A 26,717-nucleotide genomic window follows, 5' to 3' on the forward strand; every position below is an offset into this window, starting at 1 on the left:
CAAGGGATGGAAAAACATATTTCAGGCAAACAACAGTGAGAAGAAAGCAGGGGTTGCAGTACTAATATCAGACAAAATAGACTTCAAAACAAAGAAAGTAACAAGAGATAAAGAAGGCCACTACATAATGATAAAGGGCTCAGACCAACAAGAGGATATAACCATTCTAAATATATATGCACCCAATACAGGAGCACCAGCATATGTGAAGCAAATACTAACAGAACTAAACAGGGAAATAAACTGCAATGCATTCATTGTAGGAGACTTCAACACACCACTCACCCCAAAGGATAGATCCACCGGGCAGAAAATAAGTAAAGACACACAGGCACTGAACAACACACTAGAACAGACGGACCTAATAGACATCTATAGAACTCTACATCCAAAAGCAACAGGATATACATTCTTCTCAAGTGCACATGGAACATTCTCCAGAATAGACCACATACTAGCTCACAAAAAGAGCCTCAGTAAATTCCACAATATTGAAATTCTACCAACCAATTTTTCAGACCACAAAGGTATGAAAGTAGAAATAAATTCTACAAAGAAAACAAAAAGGCTCACAAACACATGGAGGCTTAACAACATGCTACTAAATAATCAATGTATCAATGAACAAATCAAAATAGAGATCAAGGAATATATAGAAACAAATGACAACAACAACACTAAGCCCCAACTTCTGTGGGATGCAGCGAAAGCAGTCTTAAGAGGAAAGTATATAGCAATCCAGGCACACTTGAAGAAGGAAGAACAATCCCAAATGAATAGTCTAACATCACAATTATTAAAACTGGAAAAAGAAGAACAAATGAGGCCTAAAGTCAGCAGAAGGAGGGACATAATAAAGATCAGAGAAGAAATAAACAAAATTGAGAAGAATAAAACAATAGCAAAAATCAACGAAACCAAGAGCTGGTTCTTTGAGAAAATAAACAAAATAGATAAGCCTCTAGCCCAACTTATTAAGAGAAAAAGAGAGTCAACACAAATCAACATAATCAGAAATGAGAATGGAAAAATCACGACAGACCCCACAGAAATACAAAGAATTATTAAAGACTACTATGAAAACCTATATGCCAACAAGCTGGAAAACCTAGAAGAAATAGACAACTTCCTAGAAAAATACAACCTCCCAAGACTGACCAAGGAAGAAACACAAAAGTTAAGCAAACCAACTACAAGCAAAGAAATTGAAACAGTAATCAAAAAACTACCCAAGAACAAAACACCGGGGCCGGAAGGATTTACCTCGGAATTTTATCAGACACACAGAGAAGACATAATACCCATTCTCCTTAAAGTGTTCCACAAAATAGAAGAAGAGGGAATACTCCCAAACTCATTCTATGAAGCCAACATCACCCTAATACCAAAACCAGGAAAAGACCCCACCAAAAAAGAAAATTACAAACCAATATCCCTGATGAATATAGATGCAAAAATACTCAATAAAATATTAGCAAACAGAATTCAACAGTATATCAAAAGGATCATACACCATGACCAAGTGGGGTTCATCCCAGGGATGCAAGGATGGTACAACATTCGAAAATCCATCAACATCATCCACCACATCAACAAAAAGAAAGACAAAAACCACATGATCATCTCCATAGATGCTGAAAAAGCATTTGACAAAATTCAACATCCATTCATGATAAAAACTCTCAGCAAAATGGGAATAGAGGGCAAGTACCTCAACATAATAAAGGCCATATATGATAAACCCACAGCCAGCATTATACTGAACAGCGAGAAGCTGAAAGCATTTCCACTGAGATCGGGAACCAGACAGGGATGCCCACTCTCCCCACTGTTATTTAACATAGTACTGGAGGTCCTAGCCACGGCAATCAGACAAAACAAAGAAATACAAGGAATTCAGATTGGTAAAGAAGAAGTTAAACTGTCACTATTTGCAGATGATATGATACTGTACATAAAAAACCCTAAAGACTCCACTCCAAAACTACTAGAACTGATATCGGAATACAGCAAAGTTGCAGGATACAAAATCAACACACAGAAATCTGTAGCTTTCCTATACACTAACAACGAATCAATAGAAAGAGAAATCAGGAAAACAATTCCATTCACCATAGCATCAAAAAGAATAAAATACCTAGGAATAAACCTAACCAAGGAAGTGAAAGACTTATACTCTGAAAACTACAAGTCACTCTTAAGAGAAATTAAAGGGGACACTAATAAATGGAAACTCATCCCATGCTCATGGCTAGGAAGAATTAATATCGTCAAAATGGCCATCCTGCCCAAAGCAATATACAGATTTGATGCAATCCCTCTCAAATTACCAGCAACATTCTTCAATGAATTGGAACAAATAATTCAAAAATTCATATGGAAACACCAAAGACCCCGAATAGCCAAAGCAATCCTGAAAAAGAAGAATAAAGTAGGGGGGATCTCACTCCCCAACTTCAAGCTCTACTACAAAGCCATAGTAATCAAGACAATTTGGTACTGGCACAAGTACAGAGCCACAGACCAGTGGAACAGATTAGAGACCCCAGAAATTAACCCAAACATATATGGTCAATTAATATTTGATAAAGGAGCCATGGACATACAATGGCAAAATGACAGTCTCTTCAACAGATGGTGCTGGCAAAACTGGACAGCTACATGTAGGAGAATGAAACTGGAACATTGTCTAACCCCATATACAAAGGTAAACTCAAAATGGATCAAAGACCTGAATGTAAGGCATGAAACCATTAAACTCTTGGAAAAAAACATAGGCAAAAACCTCTTAGACATAAACATGAGTGATCTCTTCTTGAACATATCTCCCCGGGCAAGGAAAACAACAGAAAAAATGAGCAAGTGGGACTACATTAAGCTGAAAAGCTTCTGTACAGCGAAAGACACCATCAATAGAACAAAAAGGAACCCTACAGTATGGGAGAATATATTTGAAAATGACAGATCCGATAAAGGCTTGACGTCCAGAATATATAACGAGCTCACACGCCTCAACAAACAAAAAACAAATAACCCAATTAAAAAATGGGCAGAGGAACTGAACAGACAGTTCTCCAAAAAAGAAATACAGATGACCAAGAGACACATGAAAAGATGCTCCACATCGCTAATTATCAGAGAAATGCAAATTAAAACTATAATGAGGTATCACCTCACACCAGTAAGGATAGCTGCCATCCAAAAGACAAACAACAACAAATGTTGGCGAGGCTGTGGAGAAAGGGGAACCCTCCTACACTGCTGGTGGGAATGTAAATTAGTTCAACCATTGTGGAAAGCAGTTTGGAGGTTCATCAAAATGCTCAAAACAGACCTACCTTTTGACCCAGGAATCCCACTCCTAGGAATTTACCCTAAGAACGCAGCAATCAAGTTTGAGAAAGACAGATGCACCCCTATGTTTATCGCAGCACTATTTACAATAGCCAAGAATTGGAAGCAACCTAAATGTCCATCGGTAGATGAATGGATAAAGAAGATGTGGTACATATACACAATGGAATACTACTCAGCCATAAGAAGTGGAAAAATCCAACCATTTGCAGCAACATGGATGGAGCTGGAGAGTATTATGCTCAGTGAAATAAGCCAAGCGGAGAAAGAGAAATACCAAATGATGTCACTCATCTGAGGAGTATAGGAACAAAGGAAAAACTGAAGGAACAAAACAGCAGTGGAATTACAGAACCCAAAAATGGACTAACAGGTACCAAAGGGAAAGGGGCTGGGGGGGAGGGGGGGGCGGGGGGGGGAAAGGGGGGGGGAAGAAAAAGGGGGTTATTAAGATTAGCATGCATGGGGGGGAGGGAGCAAGGGGAGGGTGGGCTGCACAACACAGAGAGGACAAGTAGTGACTCTACAACATTTTGCTAAGCTGATGGACAGTAACCGTAATGTGGTTGTTAGGGGGGACCTGATATAGGGGAGAGCATAGTAAACATAGTATTCTTCATGTAAGTGTAGATTAAAAATTTAAAAAAAAAAAAAAAAAAGAAAGAAAGAAAGAAAGAAAGAAGGAAAAGGGGGATTACTCCTTAACAGGATAAAACTATTGGTAAATCAAAGATCAACACATGCTTTAAATATCCTTAATGTTGATCACTTAAAGGGTGTCAGATGATCAGCTATGGAGGTACTCTTTTCTGATAATAGTCCTTTCTCTTAATTTAAAAAAAAAAAAAAAAAAGCAGTTACTGTGTGCTGACCTCCAATGAGTTCTGCACAGTGGTATAGAGGGCATGTCAAAGTGTGGGCAAAGGGTCTGTTTGTTTCTATGCAGGAGATCAAGGCCTAGCTTGGATACCCAGAAAATGAACTAAGATACGATATGAGGAGGAGCTTCCGGCATCAGCACTCTCTGGAGGACTTGTGCCAGGGGGATGATCATCAAAAAGCCTCCACCGGGATCCGGACGATGCTGCGGTTGTGGCTGCATCCAGCCCACCATCTCCTGGACTTGCCATAAGAATGAGGAGGGAGATGTCTAGGCTGGCATGTGCATACAGTGAGACAACGAATTTGACCGGATCTGTACTGTTGGAACTCAACCAGGAGTTGGGAGGGGTGCAAGTTGTAGCACTCCAAAATCTCATGACTATAGACTATCTATGGTTAAAAGAACATATGGGATGTGAACAGATCCCAGAAATGGGCTGCTTTAATTTGTCTGATGGTTCAAGTACAGTTGGACAATATCCATCATATCATAGATAAATTTTCACAAATGCCTAGGGTGCCTAAATGGTTTTCTTGGCTTCACTGGAGATGGATGGTAATTATAGATTTGCTTTGTTTATGTCACCGTATTCCTATTATGTTAATATATGTGTGCAAATTAGTTAGTAGTTTAAAACCTATACATACTTAAGGCACTATACAAGAAGATATGTCAAAGAAATAATCAATCCTCCCAAGCTTCCTTCATATGCTACATCTATAGCTTTTCTTCTTCCTTCCTAATTACAACCCTTAAATAGAATTCGTGCCTCATATCGAATTTACCAAGTATCATAATTCCTCCAGGTGGTAAAGATACCTCGAGACAAGTGCTGGGCATAGAAGCCACAGGGCATAAATCTGAAAAGAAGTAAAAAGCTAACCTTTGCAAACAATATGGCTTCTCTCTCACTTACCAACTTTACATTTCCCTGTATGGCCCCGGAAGATGACTGGTTAGCCAGAGACGGGTAAGATTCCTCAAGGCAGGAACAACCTAAGACAGGCACAGTCGCAGGGGGGCCATCAGGTGAGAATTTGGGGATCAACAGAGGTGAGGCTCAGAACCTCACCCCCCCTGCTTTGAGAGAAATCTTCTGCATCCGTGGATGTCTTGATGCCCTTGTCTAGCCTGGATTAATACTTAGTCCATAGGCACACACCTGATCATCTGATCATCTACATTTGCCTTCTTACAGCACTAAACTATGTTTTCTACCTTTATCTTGCATCTACCTACCACTTCAGCATTTTATTAAAAATAAAAATAATAATAATAGTAGGAGAAATGTGGGATCAACATATAGATCAAGTACAAAAATCAAACGAATATTCATATTTGACCTGATTGTTTATAGGTCATATTGCGTGATCAAAACCGAAAGTTTCTGTGATGACTGCCCTTGTACTGTTCACCACGTAAGAATTTATTCACTATGTAAGAATTCGTTCACCATGTAAGAACTTGTTCGTTATGCTTCAGAAGATTGGAGACTGACGAGAATTAGGCTTGAGATGGATTAATGATTGTACATTGAGCGTTGACCCCCCCTATACTGAATTTTATTGTTGTTAACAACCATTTGATCAATGAATATGAGAGATGCCCTCTCAAAAAAAAAAAAAAAAAAAATCATATGATGTTGGCCTTGTGAGAAGGCTAATGACCCAATCCTAGCAAGATAGCTCTGTTGGAACTCCTCCCTCCTCCTAAATATATTTCTGTTAATTCACGATTGTATAAAAAGTGCAAAAAATAGCAAGTGAAATCCACTTTTCCCTTCTACCTGTTTGTTGTGTATGCTGTAAAATTTTATGCTTCATAAATATATATGGACAACATAAAAAAAAAATGTGACTTTAAATATCAAAATGTCACATAAAAATTTTTATAGGATTTCTACATCTGATTCCACTGCCATACACAGAAAGTGTAAAATACATAAAAATATAAAAAGGCCCCAAATAGAAATATCAATTATAAAATAAATTTAACACAATAAAGACTCTGAAGTCATACTACTTGGATTCACATCTAAGTTTCACCACTTAAACTGCACAACCTCGGTTAGTCTATGAATCAGGTTCCTCAGCTGTAAAGTGAGGAGGAAAGGGTACAAAAAAACAAAGAAATACAGATGGCCAACAGGCACATGGAAAGATGCTCCGCATTGCTGATCATCAGGGAAATGCAAAACCAAAACCACAATGAGATATCACCTCACACCAATCAGAATGGCCACTATCCAAGAGACAAAAATTGGCAAGTGTTGGAGAAATGGGAACTCTCCTACACTGTTCGTGGGAAACGTCAGTTGGTGCAGCCACCGTAGAAAGCAGTATGGAGGTTCCTCAAAAAACTAAAATTAGAAATACCATACAACCCAGTAATTCCACTTAGGAATTTACCTGAAGGAAATAAAATCCCTGATTCAAAAAGACATATGCTCCCCTATATTTGGTGCCACATTATTTACAATAATAGCCACAACATGGAAACATGGAAGCAATCAAAATATCCATCAATAAAAGAACAGATAAAGAAGATGTGTGATAGTACAGCATGGATAATACAGCCAATGATTCTGTAAGATCTTCCTATGTTGACAGACAGTAACTGCACTAATTGAGATGAGGATTTAGTAATATGGGTAACTGCTGAACCACTGTTTGTATATTTGAAACCAATATAGGATTGTATATCAATTACACTTCAATTTTTTTAAAAGATGTGGTGTGGTATACACAAAGGAATATTATTCAGCCAGAAAAAAAGAAATCCTTCCATTTGTTACAACATGGATGGACCTAGAGGGCATTATGCTAAGTGAAATAAGCCAGGTGGAGAAAGACAAATACCACATGATTTCACTTATTTGTGGAATATGAAAACAAAACAAAATGAACAAAATAGCAGTAGACTCATAGACACAGAGAAGTGACTGGGGTGGTTACTGTGGGGGAGGGACTGAGATGGGTGGGTGGAGAGGGGGAGGGGGATAAAGGGGCACAAAAATTCTCAATAACATAAGCTAGTTTATAGGGATGGCAGTACAGAATGGAGAATACATCTTTCTATGCTGACAGATAGTAATTGCACTAGTTGGGGTACAGACTTAATAACGTGAACCACTGTGTTGTATAGTTGAAACTAATATAACTGTACATCAACTATATTTCAATTAAAAATTAAAAATCAGAAAAAAAGAAAGTCTTATGGTTACATATTCCATACAATAAGAGCTAGAGCTAACATTTTTAGACACTGACTATGCCACGCCTGTTCTATGACATTAATTCATTAACAACAAACCTTAAGAGGAAAGTTCTATTATTTTGCCCTTAGAACTCTTATTTCTGTATTCTAATCTACTCAGTCCCACTTGGCATTCCCCTCACCCCAACCTTTATAGGCATCAAGTGTCTTTAGCATCACTTAAAATAGTAAAAGACTGAATCTCGATCACAATTAATATTCCTCAGTAAATAACCAAAAAGAGTTTAGAGACTTCTAGAAGTATCCCTATTTTATCACAAGAAGCTCAAAAAAACAATGTTCTAAAAGCAAAATTTAAGATACTATCTAGGAAACTGAACAAGTATTTTCAGAAAATAAGGTCTTCCTGGCATATACAAACAGAAGGAATCATATGATAAAGCAGTACAGTAAGATGTTAATTATAAACTCTAGGTGGGAGGTGGGTAGGCATATGTAAAATCAGAGTAATTATTACACAACAAAAGCCATATAAATACGGTTTCTCTGCTCTAAACCCTCCATCGCTTCTCATTTCGGAATAAAATCCAAAATCCTTGCCATTTCCAGCAAGGGCCTATGTGAACTTGCATCTGACTTCCTCATCTCGAACTCCATTGGCCTTCTTCAGCTGCCTCAAATGTGTGTACAAGAGACAATCTCAAGAGATTTTACACCTACTGTTTCCTCTGGCTGAGAAACTCTTAACTCCACCTACAGATAAGCAGATATCCCCACAATGTAAAGCTCCACTTCCTTCATCTCTGCTCAAATTTCCCCTTAGAAGAGACCTCCTTGTTCACTCTATGTAAAGTAACAGCTTTCTCCAACTTCTCTGTATCCTGCATTATTTTTCCACATAGCACTTATTACCATATGACTTTACATATTCTGTACTATCTTTCTACCCCTGCAACAATATAGGTTTTGTGGGAAAAGGGCTGTTTTATTCACTGCTCTATTGTTGGTTCTTAATGCAATGTCTGGTACATAGCTTATATGCAATAAATGTTTGTTTAATAAAAGAATGAATTCCTTAGCCCCACCTATCCATACTGCCATCCTGGCTTCCTAGCAATAATATGTTAATGGCCTGTTTTAAGGACTCTGAGATTCAAACAGCAATTATTTCATATAGCTAGCATTTTACATGACACTACCAGGCACTAATATTCATGAAATTATCCAGCTCTCCCAGCAGAGAATGTGAGAAAAGTACATACAATACACTAAATAAAGAAATAGTATAGGTGAAGACAAGTATCTATATTAAAAATAGATGTCTTATACATTATATAATTCACTCCACTAGATTGGCCAGTAAAAATATATTTCCTCCTACATTTAAAAGGCACCCATGAAATTGAATTTATATTAATAGTCTGAGCATTGTCAACCATATAACTTTGCTTTGATCACGATGAAGCTCAGATACAAATGTGCCACCCACATCCAACAACTATCCAGAATCCTTGACATTCATTTCTATGTAATACTCATGTGGGGGGAGGGGCACTACCTGTTTTTTAATCTCTATCCTTTGCTTTAATTTCCTTATCTAGCTTCTTCAAGTATTTTTGTAAACCACCTGTATTCTTGGAATAAAGTTTAGCACAGATCAACTAACTCTAAAGATTACTATTAGATTTCTGTTTCTGCTTAGGATATAGAGAACTGCAAAGAACATGTATCCACTCCAAAAGAAAAGAAAAGGCCAGAATTTTTCTCGAGCCAGAGACTGCTGAAGTTGCAAGGCAACCAAATAAACTGAATTCCAAAGAGGGACCAGGTCCTCCAGTAAAGGACAGGGCATACATGGCAGACCACAAGAAAAAAAAGTCATTATAATACAGGGTGCAAAAAGAAAATCTGCTAAAAGTTTAATAATTCCTAAAAGCTAAATGTAGGCTAACACATCAGTTTCCCAGCTGGGTGCCCTAGACACAACAGGAATATGCACTAACTTGCAAGCTCTTTTCTACAAGCCTCCACAGGATGCCATGAGAAAGCTTGGGTTTAACTGCAAAAGACCAGAGAGTTCCTCTCAATGGGACAGGAGTCAGGAGATAATTAGCCATTGCCAAGAACATCTACAAAGCCCCACCTGATTGCCCAGATCCTTTTCTCCTAAGAATCAAAGGCTTTAGTCCACTGGAGAAGGGGCGACAACCCCTTTCTCTCCCAGGACACTGGCAAACAGTTGCCAGAATAAGGAGATAAGCAAATACTTCTATCCCTATGGGGAAGAAACCATCCTGAGCCTAGGGTCCCACAATTACAGACCAAACAGAAATCTAATGCTGAGCAAAGGGCAGGAAACCCCATCCAAGAATAACCACAAAAACAGGACAAACACTGCCTTCCACAGGGAGGAGGAAAAGGAACAATGACAAACCCCATCTATGAGGCCCAGATGGATAGGGCCTGTATAAGACTGAAGATGGACCACACAATCCTAACACCAAGGAGCAAGTAACTGCCTTTACCACCAGAGGTAACATTAGCCACCACAAGACTTTGAAGCCTGTGGTGTACTGAAGGTAATGACAACAACAGTGAAGCCCCAAACTAGGGAACTCATGACCAATTTGACTCAACACCCTATACTAATGGCCCAACAGAAGAAGGGTGTGCCCATTTCCAAGCATAAATATTATTTACTTCAGTCTCTACTCTTGTTCTGTACACAATACCCAATACTTAACCAAAAATTATGAGATGCACAAAAAAGAAAACCATTCATAGTACAGAGAAAAAGCAATAAACTCAGGTAGACTCACAGATGACTCAGATGCTGGAACTATCAGACAGGGATTTTTTTTTTTTAATATTATGAATAGTATGTTAAAGGACTTACTGCAATTGCCACAGCATAAAAATGCAAAAAATACTACACTAATTCTAGAGGCTTCACATGCAGACTTATTCCTAATACTGTATACCAATTTTCTTCCATTCCCAATTTGTAGAATAACCTTGAGAACACATAGAGGTATAACTAATGTGAGTGACATAACACAATCCAGCTCTCAGAAGTGCAATTAAGTCATGCCAAAACTCTTCACAGGCAGTGCTTAAGGCTGCCTGTTCTCTGTACAGATGCCTAGTAAACATTTATTTGTTAGTGTCTGCTTTGTGCTTCATACGGACAGACCCTAGGGAAACAGAAACAAAAAGCATAGCTCTCACATTAAACAGTTGGTTTAGTGGAGAAAACAGATAAAAAATAAATTTACCCATAGATGTAGGGGCTATTAGTAGAGCAAGTAGCCCAGGTGGGAGGTGTGAAGCGCCACTCTGATTGGTGTTCCCTGCAACACAGTGCCTCCTCTCCACCCTTTCCCTTACCTTCAACTCTGCTACTTCTGGTCCTCTGAAAGCAGACGGGAAAGCGGTGTTTTCCCTTAAATGACTACAGGACTGCACTGTTCACTAGGCAGCCTTTAAGCCACATGGGGCCATTGAGCACTTGAAATACAGCTACCGCAAGGTGAGGTGTGTGCTATAAGCGCAGAATATACACTGGAGTGCAAAGACAGTACAAAGAATGTAAAATAATTTTTATAATGATCACATCTTGAAATGGTAATATTTTAGATATACTGATTATATTATTAAAATTTATTTCACCTGTTCTTTCTACTTTTTAATTTGGCTACTAGAAAATATAAAATTACATTAGTGGCTCACATATTTCTACCAAATATCTATAAAAAAATCAAAATTGAATATATAATGCACCTCAACTATTCAGTTAAGTATTAGTTGATCTGAATGTTAGATTGAAATTTCAAAAATATTAGCTAAATCTGTAACCAAATTCAAACTCAATCTTTTAAAAAATCAATCATGAAGAGATTAAAAGACCTTGTGTTGTCAATTCTAATTACCTGGGGCATGTATTTATGGTCTGACAATGACATGCATTAGCCACACATATTATAATCACAAACTTCACTTTCTAGATTAATATGCAGTAAAGTTGTTCCTCTTCCTATTACGTTGAGTTACACTAGAAACAGCCCAGTGTACCAAAGTTCATCAAAACCATATCACAACATCAAAACTCAAGCTCTTTTTATAAGAAGTACAGATAAATAAACCTCAAATATCCTAAAAACAAGGTATTTATTGATGAATGGAATCCATTTAAATTAGCTATAAGTGCATAGTTACAGAATCTGTCCCCTGGAGCTAAAAATCAAAGCTCTTAATCTTCAGTGTCTAGAGAGAAGCAATGAAAATTCATTCATTCTGTACATGAATCACACTGACTTCAGTTCCTCAAGAGTGAACTAAAGGAAAATGAGGACAAAAATAAGGGCAGAAAGACAGAATTCCTACAGTCCTCTTTCCCCAGGCCAACGAGATGTATATGGCTAAGAAGCATAGAAAGCCAGGAAATTTTTGTGTTTCACAGAATCACAGTATCCAAATATCCAAACGATATTGATATCCAAAATATCAGAGTAGTTTACATTTAAAAGGGACTGATACACACTAGTAAAAAGGTCAAGAAACTGAGACACCAAAGTTTTGTCTTATATAAGAGACCCAAAGTTTCTTCTTACATACCCTAATGTATTACTCATATTCTAGTTAACTTTTTCTTTCCTAACACATAAATTTTTTATGCCCACACAGTCAGTATCTATTTATTCCTACTAGTCATAACAGACTTCAATAAAGCCACAAATACAGGTAACTACTGAAAGCAGAAAATATTTACTAATTATTTTTAATGCAAAAGTAATTCCAATGACAAAGTTAGAATATAAACACAAAAAGTGAAACTAAGGGGAGAGAAATAATTTGCTTCTCTAATAAAAATAGAATCACTCTCTCATCCTGAACATGTTCTTTAATGAAAACCAAAGTAGGAGTGTTTATATTTCTTAAGAGATTTTCATTATCTTGACTTATAAATAAAAATATAGAATGAAAAGGGTAATTTTTAAGTTCTCTTACTATTACTTCACTATGAGCAAAAAGCAAATTCAATGTAATAAATCCTAAGATGTTATTAAAAACAGAAAGACTGACAAATACACAGTTTTCACATAATACTTAGATAGCTTAAGGTGTCTTCTGCCTCATATTCTTAAGTACATACTTAATTTTGTTTTTCAAAAGGGCACAAATCCCTCCTTTGCGGGGATTTTATATATCTAATTTCTTATATCTACAGACACATTTCAAACCTGCTCCACTATAAAAATAGGAAATACCAAATCTAGGGCTGAATCTTCTTTCAGTGAAGTACGTCAAATGATATGAGAACTTTTATGATAATACAAAGAGAAAAAGGAAATAAATTAATGGTTAGCACCATAAAATTATTTTATTTTCCTATATATATTTTATCTTCCATTATGTTTATTTCTATAATTCTTTCTAATATTCATATATATGCAGACATGTTAAGTAGATATTTCAAAAATATTAACTTTATGAAAATTCAAACATACTGGAGTAAAACAGTAATTTTGTAGTATTAAACTTGGAAGTGGCATCAGCACTAACTGATGGTTAAGATTCATCCTGCATTTTTTTTCCATTATTTTTTTTAGTTCATTACTAGGGATTTCAACATTCTTTGACATATCTAACAAAGATTTTACTGGTGAATTACTGAGTACCTTAAAGTTGAATGTAACATACTATTAAAATACAATTCTATTACTTGGGTTATAATAATTACAGTTAAAAATCTTTTACATGTGGGTGTATGGGCTGGTATAAGAAGTATCAGACAAACTGTATCTTAAGAAACCTACTTCATTCACTACCTTCCTTTCAACACTAGCAAATATATAACTTGTTTAGTTTTAATGAATTGCTATTTAACTGTCTCATGTGAGTATCTGTGTGCTCCAAATGATTAAAGCTAATTTACAAAGAAGCTGTTTGTCTTAACAGGTATAGTTACTACCCTCTCCTCCTTAAATCTCTGGGGTATATACAGTGGAGCAAAGGACTATGCAAAGAGTGAACCTGAAAAACCTGAATTTTAAAACATTATAAATTACCACTGACTAAAAACCCACAATGAGCCCATCATTCTAGTGGGCATATCCTAAAAAAAAAGAAATCCACATGCCAGAGACTAACTGCCCCCCAATTTTTGTTTCTCTTCTCTTTCCTCAATAAACATAAAGTGGCATATGAATCTTCTGGTAAGAACCCTTTAAGAGAGGAAGTATCTCTGTCCTCTCCCTTCTTCTTCATGCTAACTAGAATCAAATGTACAGGCTAGAGCTGGAGCAGCCTTCTTAGACCACAACATTCACTGGACCAACAGAGGAATGCTCAAAAGACGAAAGCTTGTATCCCTAACACCTCTGAATGCCACAGTGGCTCAGGATCGGGTAACATGCTCGTTACTGGAAAAATGCAGATTAAAATCAAGGAGTCTCTCCAATATGCCCTAAAGAATATGTTAATACATTCATTTCTATGGCACCTATCATTTTTTGAAAATATTAGGCAGGTTTACAATAATCCTAATAACCCTCAATAATGATAAAAGGGACAGGACTATGACCACTCATTTGCACAGGGCTAGCACAAAGCCCTGCACACAACTTTCCTGACTTAAAAAAGTTCGCTTCACAGCAAGAAAAAAACAGATAAAAGCTGTCAGTGCCCATTAGTTTATCAACATAACTAATTAGATACTGGTAATAAAATATTCCATGTTCTAAGAGAACGTCAGATGCAAAATACCTGGTTTGCACTTTAACTTAACCCAGATCCCAACACCAACTTGTTTGAAAATGAACGAACATCTTCCTCTAGTAATTTGCCAAACCCTATTTCAGTATTAGTCTAGAAAAGAAACTTCAAAGACACTTCCACTGAGAAGGAATCATAATTTCTTAGCTGCTATAAATCAAGGATCTTAACAAGGAACACTCCAAATCCAATAAGCATTGTGCTAGTACTAAAGCTGTGAGGAAGGTACTATCCAAATAATTAAGCAGATGCTTATTCAATGTCCCTTATATTTTATGCAAGACCTAATTAACTCACAATTGACCATTCCAATTTTCTAGGCCAGGAATCTTTAGTTGCAATTCAAAATTATTCAGAAGATGTCTGTATATATATTTTTTTAATTACAAAACTGATTCCAAAGAACAACCAAGGCTGAGTGACTATCATAGCCTTACTAGGTCCCTAAAATTATGCTGATTGAGTTGGCATTTTCTTCAATGAAAACAAGTAAAATGGGTAACTAAAGTCTACTAAAATGTTAACTAACTTCGTTTACTGACTTCAAAAATTATTTTTCACATTCTTAGACATATCATCCCAATTTGGTTTACATTGGCTTCTCTTGTCAAGAGTGTATGTATCACAATGTCTTTGTTAGGAGAAAAAAAAAAATGTCCTCTAGACATTTGTGGAAAAACAACACAATGACGAAATAGCTACCAAACTGATTTTCCAATTGCAAAGATGGCACTGAACAAAAATAACAGCAGAGTAGAAGCCATAAAATGTTCTTCCTTTCACTTAAAGTCAGTGTCCCAATAGCTTGGGCAGAATTATATATGCAGCAGGTTATAAAAAGATAAAAATGAGAGAAAGGGATAATTTGGGTGAATGTAGTAACCACAATGTTGCTCATGTGAAACCTTCATAAGATTGTATATCAATACCTTAATTAAAAAAAATACGAAGGGAAAGCCGTTTTTAGCAATGGATGACATGGGTTACTATTTGAGAACAAGAATAATCTACAAACTGCACAAAATGGGAAAAGCAGCCATATTCAGGGCTAGGACTGAAAGATATTAATTACTTCCCTATTTAACGAAATCTTTGAAGCTTCAATTAAGTTCTCCAGCTAAGGAACTATTAAGAGCAAAAAGAGTTAAGTTGTTAGGGTTACTAAAATAAAAAACAAACAACACTTTAAATAATCATCCAGGGGAAAAGTAAGGTGCTTTAAAGTAGTTTACTTGACCATCAATATAAGAATGGTGTTAATTCCGTATTATAGAACACTTTTTTTTAGTGAGGAATAGCTGTATTACCAATACAACTTACATTTAAGCCAAATATTATGTGCAAATTGTCCAAGCATTTTACATGTTAATGATGACTCTCAAAGAATCCTAAGATACTATTTCCATTTTTCAAAACAGAAAATCAATGTACACAGCAGCAAAGTAGTCTGCCCAACATCCCACTAAGTGGAAAGCTGGGATTCAACACCAACAATCCAGCTCCAAACACCAGGGCTCTTAACTACTCACCAAATTGCTTCTCTTTCTGTGTAATTTTATAGAAGAGTGTCTGTGACACACTGAATGGAAATGGTAAACTGCAGAATAGTGTGTGTTAAACAGCACAATCCTATTTCTGTTTTTAAAAAAACTCCCTTCTGTGCTCACTTCGGCAGCACATATACTAAAATTCAAGCGATACAGAGAAAATTAGCATGGCCCCTGCGCAAGGATGACACGCAAATTCGTGAAGCGTTCCATATTTTTAAAAAAAACAAAAACTCCCTTCTGTATAAATATAAGGTTTTTTTTTACTACTGAAAGAAAAAAATTAAAGACTTAATGCTTATTTAAGATGCTACAGTACACTTTAGATTTTACACTTTCTTGTGTTGTCTAAATTTCTTACAGTAAGCATGAGGCTCTGGAAAAAGATTTACTTTTAAAAGCTACAGTTTAGTGACATAAACTTTAAGACAATGCAATATGCAGATTCACAGATTACTTTCTTATGAATATTTTTCAATATTTACTATCAGTACACAGTAACAAATGTCAGGAATAAAGACACAATTTCATGAAAATTACCATTTTGTTTTAATCCATCAGCGATTTGCTAATTGTCATCTCAGATAAAGAAGACAGTTTTTGCCCTCAAGGAGCTCACAGGCATTAACAAAGATGAGGGACATGTATGATTCAAAGAAGGTTTTCTGCCATAGTAATTCCAAGATCCTTCAATTTCACCATATGTGTCCATCAAAATCTTTCTAGGAACTGAGACAGTCAGTAGAGATGAGGCACAAAGTAATTCAACTAGATTCTTTCCAATAGGCTCACACTTCAACAAGTATGAATTTTACTTATCTAAACTTGCATATTCTATTCAAAAGGAGCAAATTCTACTCAATTTAGAGGTGAATTCAAGTATTCACTAGCTAACACATAAAACTCTACTCAAGGTTTTATCATCAGTAGCAGCTTCTACATATATTTTTTAAAGGTTATCTTCTTTTGGAATAAAATTTAAATTGACACATCTGCTGAAAACAGAAAACATGAAAAAAATATGCAGCTAATAAAAAATTTTTTAAAAGACTAAGCTAGCTATATAATTTGGTATTTTAAATGTGTTATTTCCTTGACCAAATAGGAAAACTGTGGTTTAAAAAAAAGTCCTGATTCCCTTTTATAACTATTTATAGTTCCCTTTCATTCTATTTATTTCCCTTTTATAAATATTTATAGTCCCCTTTCATTCTATTTATTTCTCCCATTTTCTTGTAAAATAGAATTTAAAATGGCTAATAAGAACACATTTAATAAAGCAAAATAATATTAAGTAAAAGGGAAGAAAAAAGAAAAACAAAGATTAAACAGAACCAAGAACCAAACCACTTGAAACACAACAGCTAATATTTAATGTTCATAACCTTCGAACTGCTTCATATTTTGCCATACTTTTCTTCATACCTTTTGATCTACTTCTACAAATTTATCCCCAGAAATACCTATTCAAGTTACAGAAAGTATTCGTACTAAAATGTTTAGTGCAATATGGTTTCTAATAGAAGAAAACAGAAATAAGCCCAAATAGATTAGAAGGACTTCATTAAAAATAATTTAAGGAACATCCTTAATAAGGAATTCAAGTCATTTCAAAAACTGGGAGAGACATGTATTACTGACACAGACAACTATTCTGCTATATTAAGGGGGAAAAAACACTATGAAAAAGTGTATACAATATGATCCAATTTTAGTCAAAATAAAAAATGTTAAATAGGCATAGAAAATAATCTAGAAAAATGGTTAATGAGGAGGAGTGAAACTACAGGGAATTTCACTTACTGATCTATTTCTGTAATATGTAATAAGATACATCTATTGCTTTTGTAACACAAAATAAAGCTCACTACACTGAACATTTACTAAACATATAAAATATTTAAAAATATTCTGAAGCAATTTGTTTTGAGAGATGGCTCTGATATTCCAAATAGAGCTCCAAATACCTGTGAGTAATCTTTTAGAGATAACATCCCTTTCCACAACAATGACAGCATTCACTTCAATCATTTTTGTAGATGAAATATAACAGGACACTCCAGAAACAAAAGCACCTTGGTATACTGGAGTAGCAGACAAGTTTAAAAACAAAACTGAGATTCATTTGAGCTTAATTAGAATAAAGCAAAATATCTAACTAGTATAAAGCAAAATAATTCTCAGGCCATTAATTTTGATAAAGTAAGTCATAAGAAAACAAAGAATGGGTTCCAGCTTTTCAAAAACTCCAAATGGCATTTGTATCAGGCCAGGCTTCTTAAGCACAAGCTTTTATTTCCTGAGCCTTGAAAGACAGGGTTCTCAAACTGCAAATCTTGTGTATGTGGATCAACACAGCACAACACTAAAAGAGCTTACACAAGTACTGATAAGCATCGTAATCTGTCTTCAGTTTAAGTCTTCAGAAATGATTTTTGTTTTCTACTGGCTAGACTAATAATAGCATCACTTTTTTTAGTACCAACTATGTGCCAGACAGTATATTTGATATTTTGTAGAGAGTATCTCATATATCTGCAGAACTTATGAAGTATCATCAGTTCCCTCTTATAAACAATGAAGCTGAAGCTAAAAAACATTAGATTAAGAGAAATGCTAAAGATACATGATTATATGTGTCAGAACCAGAATCCAGGTTTGTTAAACTCTGAGGTTTTTGTTTTCTTGTTGAGTTCCTGGCCATTATCTCTTAAAGTATCCAGTGTACTTTATACCTCATATTTTATCAAATTTAATTCATTTGAAACAAAACATAAATATACACTGTGATGTCATTTGAGGGAAACAAATATCCAAGTTTGAATGGTAAGGTCTTACTAAAACTATTCAATACCTAGTATTAAATACTACAGCTAAATTTTGATTACATACAGGTCTCCTCTCATAGGAAAACCTAAACAATTTCACAAAATTCTGAAAGGTTAAAAATTACAGTATATAAAACATAAGGTTTTAACAGTTAGGTATACAAATCGGAAAGGTGATTTTATCTTTAAATAATATATTAAAATGATCTATTAGTGAGGGTCAACTGTCATCCAATGACTTGACTATGAGAAAAATTCAGTGACAAGAAATTTTTAACTTCAGTAAGAAAGTCTGAAAAGTACTACTATTAATGCAATAAATGGTAATGCAAATATAAACTTCAGTTCTTCAAAAGCTAGTAGATTCCCTAGAGAGATAGTTATTTTCAGAAATTTTAGGATTTCTACTTCACAATGTCTATTTGTGAGGAAAAGATATGGGTCCAAAATCTTAATTGAAATATATTTGGAACTGGTTGTGCCTTAGAAACTCTACAAAACATAGACAGTATGCAAATACATAAAAATCTGCTAATATCACAAAGTTGTTCATATAAATTATCTTAACAGAAGTGATTTCACTTTTATTAGGAAAACTTTCTTCTAAAAATTATTCCAAGTGAAAACAAAGACACAAATACAGTAGACTATATTGGAGTGAGGCCTCATTCACAAAAGTTGAAGGCAACATTCAATTCTGGAAAAGCCTATTACCCAACTGCAGGGAATCCATTTGCCAACTAACTATACTGGTCCATGTCATCATCCATTCAAAAATATAAATGGAAACTATCAATCACCAGACATTAAGAAAGTAAAGAACCAAGATGAGGGGAAAAAAACCCTGGAGGAAAGAGATGGTGCCGAGAACAAAAAATTATTTTTTGATATTTCTGATTAGTACCTAGGGAAAAATTTAAGGTAGTATTTTAGCCATAAGCTAAGCTACAACTGCTCCCCCTTCCCAATAAAAAAAAAAGTAAGAAAACAAAAGTTCTTGGGTATTACAAAGTAATTGTCAAATTTTTATAATTTTTACTTAAATGTCCTTCAATTCTTCTATTTCTCTCTCCCTCTTCCCAACCCTCTTCCTCTGTCTCAATTTTTAAATACATACCAAAAGGTCTGTAAGAATAGACACACCAAATTGTCAACTGTGATAGCTTCTAATGATGGGAGTGGAAGAGAATAAATACATATGCCTAGGATATGAACCCATAATTTTCAAAACAGGAAATAAAAGCTAATAAGCATGGGAGAAAAAAACTGTATCTTATAATAAAAGAAATGGAAATTGAAATTGTGTGTCATTTTCAACTATCAAATCAACAAAAATTGAAATCCCAGAATATTTAATGCTGGTAAAAATACAGCAGTATGTTCATACCTGCTGACTTAGTAATTCTTACTTTATTAAGGCAACATCTGAAATATTGAAAAACATGACACACAAGATGTATATCCTCTTCAGGGATCAGAGGTCATATTTAAAGTGACTTTAAGCCTGCTGGGAAGCCATAAGCCCCTGATTCTACAGCATGAAAACCTAGAAACAACCCAACCTGAGCTTGGTGCAAATAAAAAACATCATCCATCAGGTGTTTGAGAGGGACACCTCTAAACATCACAAGCTTATGAAGCTGAACACTGTGTGCTTCAAGAAGAACTTATCAATTCCTCCCCTCGCAGCATCTTTTAATAGCAAAATTGCTAAATTAATAATCCAGATAAGGAATTTAAGTATATTGTGATGCAGCCATATATAAAAATATTATAAAGCTATTAAAGAAGCCCTCAAAATGTTTATTATCATGGGAATATATCGAGATGTTAAAATAGAAAAAATATAGTTATTTACAGTATGATCTGAAGTTCTACAAATGAGCATATGTACATAAACACATATATGCCAACACATGTATACATAAATATATACATATGCAAACAAAAATTCCTTCAAGGAAATATATCAAAATGTTAACAACAGTTTTCAATGGGTGGTGGACTTACGAGTTTTTTTTCCCACAATGATCACATACGATTTTTCTGCAGACTTTTTTTTTTTTTTAAGCAGAAAAGGGTTTTTCTCTGCCCCATATTAAATAGAGAAATGAATGTAGTGTAGTGCCCTTCCAGATATACCTGGTTATCTACTAGTTACTAAGCAGCATATCCTAGTGTTCCTACATTGTGCCCCTTTCAAGTGTCACAGGAAGGAACTACACAAACTCAGACACTAACACACCCCACCCAAAGGGCAGTGCATCCACTCTAGGGAGTGGCCTGAGCAGCACATACAGCAACTTTCTCTTCTCAAACCACTTCCCATCTCTCACATTAATGTTTTAGGTTTACTTTTGATGTGGCACAGTACCCTTCACACAAGCTCCACACAAGGGCAGAACAGACCTTTGTAATCCTCCACTCCATCCCTGAGAGAAATGCTGCCCATTCAGTAAATTCAGGCACCAAGCTAGAAATCCTGTCATTCTGGACATTTCTCTGTCGTCAACTGATAAAGACAGGGAAGCACTGCTGCTTTCTGAAAATGGCCAATCCTGTTCTTTAATGACAGCATATGCTAAGATTTCTTACTCCTGCAGAGAATGAAATGGATGGTTCCCCTGAAAAGGCTATAAATCCCAATATATAGTGGCTTTCAGTTCCAACAGCAGAATCTGCAATTTAGCAACTCTTCCACAAGAACAGCCCAATTCTGATGGCAAAAACCCTTCAGAGAATCCTAGCCCCAAGCGGCTCCCCAGGGCTCTCCTGCTTCAAGACCATACAGCCAAGTCCTATACTATGCCCGCCCATGCTGTAGCAGCAGCCATTTTTGGCTCAGCCCTGCTGCAGCCCCAGATGGAAAGCCAGGAGAGCAAGGACAAGACGGCAGAGGCAAAGGGCTTTAAAAAGGGAACTCTGCAACTTAACAACAGGCATTATGAAAAATACGGCACTAACCAACCACATGGTTAAAAATAAGGCCTTTTTTTTTTTAATGATGGCTATTTTTAAGTACTTTATGTACATCTGAAACCAACATGATTTTGTATATCAACTTTATTGCAATAATAATAAATAAATAAAGTGCTTTAAACTGCTTTTCTTGGTGCCATGAAAATAAATTTGGGGAGATCAGCACTAGTACAGATATGAAGGTAAAACAAAGATTAGTCAGAATGCTTGGGAAATACAATTCATAATTAGTTTTTACTTACCCAACAGTTAAATTTAAAATGCCCCCTTTCTTGATTCCCTGCTGAAAAATCTACAAATGCATATTTTAAATACTATACATTCTTAAAATAAGGAATATAATTTAACCTATCTTCACTGAATAAGGAAGTTGGAGGTAGTCACATTTTAGCCTATTTCATTTTTCAAAATAGAAATAGCTTTATTTTTCTGATTATAAAAGTGATATATGGTTAATGTAAACAAAAAAATCATTTGGGAAAGAAAATCACCCAATCTCACCAGCAACCAGAGATAACCCTATGAACACTGTTGTATAAGTAAGCACTTTTTCTATATATTTTTAAGATAAAATTTGATCATATATGCTATTTTTAAGTGGCTTCCATAGAAGTGAACTTTGTCAATACATGTTTTATAATATTTTTAAGGTTCTGTTGTATAAGTAAGCACTTTTTCTATATATTTTTAAGATAAAATTTGATCATATATGCTATTTTTAAGTGGCTTCCATAGAAGTGAACTTTGTCAATACATGTTTTATAATATTTTTAAGGTTAATTGTATTTCAATGTATATACAGCCCATAATTTACCCAGAACCCTATTACTAAGCCTTTATTAGCATGTTTCAAAAGGGTTGCCATTACAAATGGTGACAATAATCAGAATTTTACTTGAACATTAATTTTCAAAGTACAATTCTATAAAAGCAGATGTTTTTTTTAAGGCTGATTTCAAAGTAATACTTGGATATATATTGAAATAATCCCTTAGAATACTAACAAAATTTAATATATCAACTGTCTAGTTTCTATTAAATCACCTAGGAGCTCAACAAACAAAAATCCAGATCAAACTTTCATCTCCTCAACTAGAGAAAAGAGATTCATTTTAGTCTCTGTCTCACCCTAGATCCTGGTTTAATAAAAGACTAAATTCAAACAAAGTAAGACAGCAGCAGAGCCTAGGGAAGAATTGAAAGCAATTCCATGAAATAAAACTGATCCACAACTCTTAACAGGACACTTCTGAGGTTCACATTCAGACTGGAGGATGGGGAGATTAAAAGGCTCAGAAGAGGTTATGAAGACTCCAGATCTATAACTGATAAGGAACCAAGCACTTAGAAAGAGCACGCCTATACATTCTGTCACATCAATTCCTTCGGGCTAACAAATATATTTGTAATGGCCAACTATTTCTGATTCTTTATCTCTTAGATGGAGTTAGTCAAACCTGCTAACACTAGGAAAAGGGAACAGGACAATAAAATGCCCCTTTCAGGGCCTTCAACATTGAGCTTCCTTATGAAAATGAAAGCCATTTCTCTCCAACCCAAGACAGGATCCTAATACAACTTCAGTTACTTCAAGCCTTCAAAAGTCATAATTGATTCTGGTATGTACCACCATGAGCTCGAGAACTTCCCAGAAGACTTTTCTTATGAGACCAGTAGCAATATTAACTAATGTAATTTTGTATTGTATAATGAAATATATTAACATTTGAAAAATATATATAACTTAGTATACCATTATTTTCCAAATGATCAATGCATGTCATGCATGGGTAAAAAATTCACATAACAAAGTACAATAAATACCAATGGATTTAAGTGCATGAAAAGTTCTTGGATGTGGTTTCAGGTTCCAAATTAAAACTAACCCTTAAAAAACTACCACTTACTATGCTGATGGACAGTGACTGGAAAGGGGTTTGTCGGGGGGGCTTGGTGATGGGGGGAGTATAGTAAACATAATGTTCCTCATATAACTGTAGATTTATGATACCAAAAGAAAAAAAGAAACTACCACTTGTCAAGAAGTTGTGGTGTAGTAATGAAGAATATCCACAATTGTCTGAAGAAGACAATAAAATACTCCTTTCTTCCCAACTAGGTATCTGAGACCAGATTTTCTTCAAACAAAACAATGTACAACAGAATGGCTGTAGAAGCAGATATGAGAATCCAGTTATCTATTAAACTAGACACTAAAGAGATTTGCAAAATAAGTAAAATTATGCTATTCTTCTCATTCGTTTTTGTTTTGATTTTTCATTTTTCAAACTATGTTGACATAATGGATTTGTTTTTATTATTTTTTAATTTAGTGCATATTTTCAATTTTAATATTTAATACTGTAAATATCAACAAATATAGCCCACATAACAAAAGATCTCTGAGGTTTCAATAATTTTCAGTAGTGTAAAAGAAATAAAATCTGAGAATTGGTGTTTTAAGTCAATGATTTTTCAGTGTGTTGTCTGTGGAAAATCTGCATCAGTTTCCTGGAGTGTAGTTTCCAATCTACAGAATTAAAATGTATGGGAAGTTTCCATTTCTGCAAATGTTTTTTTTGCATCAAAAATCTAAACCACTGCTCTAAGAGCTCACATAGATTTATATAAATCCCCTTCACAATGTATCAAATGAATCAATTTACACACTTGTTAATAAGTTGATTCCTGTATGTTCACCATTCCTTTCTCTTACCTATTTTCTAACCAGATAGGCAAATTTTCAGGGACAATGCCACTTTCTTTTCACTTCTTCCCACAGTTCTCCAGCAGTATATATAGCAGGCAGTAGGTGTGCTATCTCGGACCAGTCACTTACAGCTAATTTCAGAATAATGTGTTATGTCTGAAGGAAAGCTAAAAAGTACACCTCAAAGATGTCTAGACAGACAAAAATCCTTGATCATTCAAAAGATTCTAATGGTACTCTAGCAGTATCACTAATTCTTATAACAAATGCATCTGCCACAGTTGATATCGTTTGATAATTGAGGCCAACTGAGAAGGAGCTGAGTTAAAGGATTTGCATGACCCACTCCAACCCTTCCATTCTAAGATTGCTTCTTTTTAAATTCAATCCCAGCATTACATAATGGTGGATACTCTGGATGTTTAGGGGCTGGAAGATGAGTCAGCAGGTAAAGTCATTTGTGAGAAGTAGTTTAATTACACTTAGAACAACAGAGAAGCCAACAAAGACAGCTGTCATTGTTTACATTGCTGAACATGCTGTCAGGTTTCACAGGCCTGTAAAAACACCTATTGTCAGCAAGCCCCATTTTTCTTAGTTAAGGGTTAAGAAGTATCAGACTTAGCTACCAGCTCCTAAAGCACAGTGAACTACCTTTTTTCTTAAAGCAGAATTAATGTCAGTGCCTAAAAGAACATTCAAAATCCATTCTTTCAACTAGGAATGTGCTTCTGACTGCAATAACCTGAATCTCTTCACAGACCACTAGTGTTACATGCTCAGATACAGGAAAAAGTGCTTCTGATAAGACAAAAAAATAAGGGCTTTTTTAAAATCACACAATGCTGTTAACCATTTAAAGCACAGTTCAGTGCTTCTTTAAAAAAAGTTGAAAAAAGTGGATAAAATACGAATTGTTAATCTTTTTTTAACAAGACTGAGAGGACAAGCAACTGAAACTCCAAAGAATTACCTTCTCTTGTTCTGATCTTATTTTCAACTCAGTTTCAGTTTTCAGAACCAAAATATTTCATCTTTAAGAATCCTTCCATAAGGATATCCTTCAAATGTATTTTTCAAAGTGTGATTTCCAATGAAGGACTAGACTGAAAAACACCTTCTAATTTTTCTAGTTTCATATGCAATGGCTCATCTAGGCATTACACCTAAATAATTTCCAAGACAGTCAAATTAATGTAATATTTCAAATTCCTACCTGAACTAACAAGGAGATATAGATATATACTAGCTGTGTGTGTGTGTGTGTGTGTGTGTTGCTATGACAAAAGATGCCCTTTTAGCAGGCAGGTACTCTAGTAAGTGTGCCATTATTTGAATACCAAGACCACCATGTAAATTATAAATTATAAACTTAAAAACTGTTTACTATAAATCTGCTACTAACCATGTACTAAATGTAAACAACGACTGAAACTAAAGTCAGAACTGTATCTGTTTTTTAAAATATATAAAGTCCAAATGATCCTTAAATGCAAGTTGGGTAACAACCACGGAGATTTACCTATCTCCAAGTTTCTTGAACAAAAATATCTAAGCATGTTTCATAAATTTGAAAACTGCAGATAAAAAAATACAAATACTTAAAGCCATCCTTAGGATAAGTATATCTAACCTGTTTTAAAAGTCCCAAGTAAAACAGTAACACACATCAATCTTAGATTTGAATTATTTACTACAAATACATAACCCAATCCTCCTCCTAACAACCTCCTAAAATACTAACTGGCCATGTCATTCCCCAGCCCACAGTTCTGATGGCTCCCCCACTGTCATCTGGGAGGAAGCCAACCTCCTTAGCATAGCTTATAAAGCTCTTCCTATCCACTTCTGGACACTTCTGTCCACTGGTATGATCATCTCTGAAGTCAAGAATGTTACTACCCACAGGTGAGGTTCCTTTACCAACGGATCCTGTAACTCAATTCTCCTTGCCCCAACAGGTTGAACTCCACCTCCAGGCAGCCTTCAGGGACTATTTGTCCACTTCTCCCCTTCAAACTGCTGTGCCAGCAATGATGTACAAGGCCTTTTTCCCTGTCCTGAGTCTTTGTATGTTCTGATTCCTAACTGGAATACTCTTTACTTTACTGCTGTCTTTCATATGGCTCAATAATCTTTGCATGCTTGTTTGAGGTAGTCCCTTCTCCAGGAAGGCTCTCCCCTCAATCCTCTCAATGTTCTGCTATCCACAAGTTAACAGACCTTCTTCAGATCTCCCACAAACCCGGTTCTTATTGATTGCTGTTTACTTACCCTCTTAAGACATCTGTGACCTGTACTAACACTGTAAACTTCTTGAGGGCAAAGACTATGTGATATTTCTGATTTCTCACTCCTCAGCCCAGAATACATTGTCAGTGCTCAATGAATATCTATTGAATGATTAAGCTAGACTACATAAATAA

At 35.3% G+C, this 26,717-nt stretch overlaps 1 protein-coding gene and 1 non-coding gene across 13 annotated transcripts in view; one reads left to right on the forward strand and one right to left on the reverse strand.

The window, feature by feature from the left end:
• Positions 1-26,717, reverse strand: part of EIF4G3 (eukaryotic translation initiation factor 4 gamma 3) — a 377,936-nt gene that overhangs the window by 329,497 nt on the left and 21,722 nt on the right. The gene's annotated exons all lie outside the window — the stretch shown is intronic.
• LOC118968669 (U6 spliceosomal RNA) lies at positions 15,887-15,993 on the forward strand. The gene has a single exon (XR_005056448.2). It is a non-coding gene; the product is annotated as a U6 spliceosomal RNA (small nuclear RNA).

The sequence above is a fragment of the Manis javanica genome, chromosome 4 (genome assembly GCF_040802235.1).
Source record: "Manis javanica isolate MJ-LG chromosome 4, MJ_LKY, whole genome shotgun sequence".
NCBI classification, from domain to species: Eukaryota; Metazoa; Chordata; class Mammalia; order Pholidota; family Manidae; genus Manis; species Manis javanica.